Below are 4,414 nucleotides of genomic sequence, written 5' to 3'. Positions count from 1 at the left end.
ATCTGTGGAGGGAGCTGAAGCTTCGAGTTGCCAAGCGACAACCTCTGTGCTTGCCAACAAAGGTTTCTCCACCAAGTATTAAGTCCTATTGTTCTATGGATCAAATACTTATTTCATGAGAAAATATAATAAATATATAACATTTGTACGATGTTGTTATTCTGGATTTTTTNNAATGTTAAAATGTACCTATGATTAAAATTATACACAGTTCCATTTTTTGTAAGTGGGCAAACCTACAAAATCAGGAAGGGATAAAATAATTATTGCTCCCACTGTAAGCAGATGTATTTTTTCTATCGAAATCTTATATAAAAGTCTTAATTCTAAATCAATTCTGATTTTGGTTTGGAAGAAAAGTGTATTGCTCGGGCTGTGTTAAGATACTTCCTCTGCATTCTAATTTGGATGACTTAAGTCATCCAAATTAGTTTAAAGTCCAACATTTGCTAATTCATGTGTTTTTGACAATGACAGAACTCATGAATCATAGTAATCACTGACATCTTACTGCTTGCCAGTGGCAATGTACAGTATATGAAATGAGTAAGTATAATGGGTTCGGTTGGCTGCTTATGTTTTAAAGGTATGTCTTTTTTTAAAGTTTACATCTTGCCCCCAGTTGTTTTATGAGTCATTAGCTCTTGACCTTGAGTTTGCAGCCATCTGAGCCACTGGACCTTTATTAAGGCATCAGCATTTAGTCCTGTGGCACTTGTTCCTAAAGCACAAGTTCTTTCATAAATGCACAAACAAACACACACATACACAGCCGTAAACTTGCTTTCACTCATATGCACCTCTGTTTGAAATAGCACAGCTGGGGACTAGACAACAGCCAGCAGCCTTTAGGCTAGCCAACGGACAGCCTGGATACCAGATTGAAATATTAATGCATTCATTAAACATTTATGGGTGTTTTCCGTGGCATTCTTTTGTGCTTAAAGCAATTTAGGTGTGAAACTAGCCTCTCACATTATCACATTATCCTTGAGAAAAAAGTCTTTTTTCCCCCCCCTCTTTGTCTTCAAGCTGTCTCCATCTCACATATCATGCTCATGTTTGCTCAGAAACACAGTCTGCAACTGTCTTTTTTCTGCCTCTATAAAACCCTGCTGTCTGCCATCTATCTCTCTCTTGCTAAAGACTTGTATCTGGGGGAAAACATGCCTCCTGCTGAGCTGCGCATGTCAGTAAAAACAGTCGGACTGGAAACCATCATCTCTGCTTACACTTCTTGAATAAACAGATGAAGAGCTGAGATACAATGACCAGATCGGAGGAGATGTTAAAATTCAGGAGTTCTTGTTTAAGTGTATTCCGGAAGGCAACAGATGGGCCCTGATTTGAATTCTGATCTATCAGTTTAATTCACTCACAGGGCTGTTGTTGCCATGCCAATGCCAACTAGCCCTAATTAGTCCACTCACTGGCTACTTTGCAGATATGTTCGCCAGGCAATAAGGGCAACACAGTGATTGCTCCAATGGTAGCCAGATTGGGACAATTACGCCTGTACCATCCGGCAGGTGCTATGCAAACACAAACAGTGGAGGAGTGGCCAAAGTCCTGAGAGGAAGAATGCTGCCATTAGTATTGTCATGGCCACCGTTTTCTACTTGGGCTCTTTAATGAGGGCAAACAAACTTGTGGGTAGATGGCTCAGAGGAAAAGAGAAAATAAGGGAGGGCTCAAAGGCCTAAAGATCTATGTTGTCCCTGAATGCTGGAAACTGAGTTTTCCCCATGTATTACAGGCAGCACAAAAGAAAAAGAAAGATAAAAAAGAAAAGAAACATGAGAAATGAGAGTGAAAAAATTACGAGGAGAGTGTTAATTCTGCTTTGTGAGTCCAATTAGTCAAACGTAGAGGTGTAAAAGGGAAAAAAAAGAGAATGAGAAGACAGTTCCAGAGAGGGAAGGAGGAAGGGGAGGGAGCGATGGATGAGTAGGAAGGGCTACTGGAGGCAGATACAGAGAGAGGCAGGAAGCAGGACAGACAGACCGTCAGAAAAAGAAGCACAGCAGAGAGAAGAGAGGGGGAGGCAGAGCGGTAGCGTCAGTGTCTCTCTTGCTCCCTCCAGGCTCTGTGCATGCATGCTTTCTACCAGTCAAATTTCCATCCTGAAGGGACTCAACAGTGTGGCGTTAAAAATCCTTGAATGATGGACTACTAAGCTAAACCTCAGCCACTCAGACTTATCACCTTTGGGCACTACGCTGCCTTTTGGGATTGACATTACAAAGCCCTACAGGGAAGGACAGCACTCGGACAGAACCAAGGATCACTGAGGAATGGTCTTTGTCTAGAGGTAAACTAACACACGCCACAATCACATGCTAACAGTGTTATCTGTGTTCTGATAGCAAGGCAATGTGAATGTGTTGCACAAAGGCACAGTATGATCAACACATTTAGCTCTAGATAAACACACACAGCATACTGACATGTTGAGCCTGTGAGTCACGATTTTCAAGCAGTGATTATTTTGAGTAGAGAATAATTAGAGGAAATGAGTGGCTGTCAAACAGCAAGGGACATGGGTCTCCACACACAAAGCCGAGTTCACTGCCTCCCAAAGAGACTGGCGTTCCTGTTATACGAAAGGCTCACGCAACACAAAACTTATCAGACTGAAGACAGAAGTCGTTCGTATTTGTCCTTACAGTGAGGTCACTCAGAGGATGGATACTCTATTTAACAGAAAATACAACTGAAAGATGAGCATGACAAAAAGTGCATTGAGTCATCAAGCCAAAAATAAAGAAGCAATTTTGCACATTTTGTGCAGTTAAAAAGAACTATAAACTGCAACAGAGAACCAGAAAAGAAGAAAACAAGACAGTGAAAGCTGAGGACAAATGTTCTCTTATTCAAGAAACAACTGGGGCTACACCTAACAATTACTTCCATTGTTGTTGATTATTTTTTAGCTTAATTGATCAATTGTTTAGTTTAAAAAAGGTCAGATAAAACTGAAAAACAACCATCACATGTTTCCTTACCCAAGGCTTTTTCAAATTGCTTTTGTGTAGCCAACAGTGCAAAACCCAAATATATTCCATTTACAATGGGGCAAATCCTCACAGTTGAGATGGTCAAATCAATGAATGGTTGGAATTTCTGCTTAATAAATGATGATTAAATTATTAAACCGGTAGACCAATTAAAACTGTCATCAATTAACTTTTGTTGACCAATTAATGAACTAATCAACCAATTCTTTCCTTCGTTAATCTGACACCTTGCTCAGACCGGGGCATCCCTCTGGAGATATGCTTTATATAACTGCAGCCTGAGGCGGTTCTGGAACTTGGGCGTTTCGCCAGAACTTGGTAGGCGTGCTGATAATAGTAGGTGTTCCATCAGATTGGATGTGATTTGCTGATTGTGTTTAGGTACAATTTTTGGGTGGTTAAGGTTATGGTAAGCCCACGTTTGTCAACATGTCCCACAATTTAGTGTCTTGTGTTAGCTGCAGGCATTTCAGCTCCTTTTGTGAAGCCTGTAATTTATTACAAGCAACGGTTGTAAAAAGTGTAAAAAGTGTAAAATGTGTCCTGGAGAGCGTATACAACCACTGCAAAAGTGGTTGGACTTGCAGTTTTCAATTCAATTCAATTCAATATTATTTGTATATTCCATTCATAACAGAAGTTATCTCAGGACAACTTTTCAAATAAGCAGGTCTTAGACCTGAACTCTTATAACATTTACAGAGACCCAACAGTACCACCATGAGCAAGCGCTTGGCAACAAGGGCAAGGAAAAACTGCCTTTTAACAGGCAGTTTTTCCATCACAATAACGAATAAAGTAACACTATACAGTAGGAGTTATTAATGTATTCATAATGGTATTATCATGTGGGATGTGCAATTTTAGTGGCATTTCATTCTACTACAAACTACAGCTGGTTACAATGATTTAGAGAACAAAATATTGTACGCTCATTTCATATAGTTTTTAGCTGCAGCTAGATTTTAAGTTTGATTAAATCTTTTTCTATGGCTAAAATAACGTTTACGTTTTTATTTTATTATTTTCCTGCACAGAAAATGAGCAATGTGAGGTAATCCAACAAGCAACACAGATACAAAACAAACAGTGCATTATCATGTTTACACCATGTGGCATGTGTTAAGTATAATTTATTCCTACTTGAATGGAAACTTTGAACTGGCAGTATCTTTGCCAACCTTCAAATAAATGTTACTAAAATAAAAGCAGGTGATGCCAAATTTTAATCCAAATTAGGAACTGTCTAATCTAAGAATAAGTAAACATGACTATGAATCTGCCCAGATCTTCAATGACAGCTTTCAGTACTTGAAAGCACTCGCTATTCACTCTCAAAATCTCGACACAATCTAGTCCTGAACTTAGAACTGACTGAGAGTGTTCTGACAGTCAGT

This window comes from Morone saxatilis, unplaced genomic scaffold (assembly GCF_004916995.1).
Source record: "Morone saxatilis isolate NCDOM2014 unplaced genomic scaffold, NCSU_SB_2.0 Contig10, whole genome shotgun sequence".
Lineage (NCBI taxonomy): Eukaryota > Metazoa > Chordata > Actinopteri > Moronidae > Morone > Morone saxatilis.
This window is presented reverse-complemented; position numbering follows the sequence as displayed.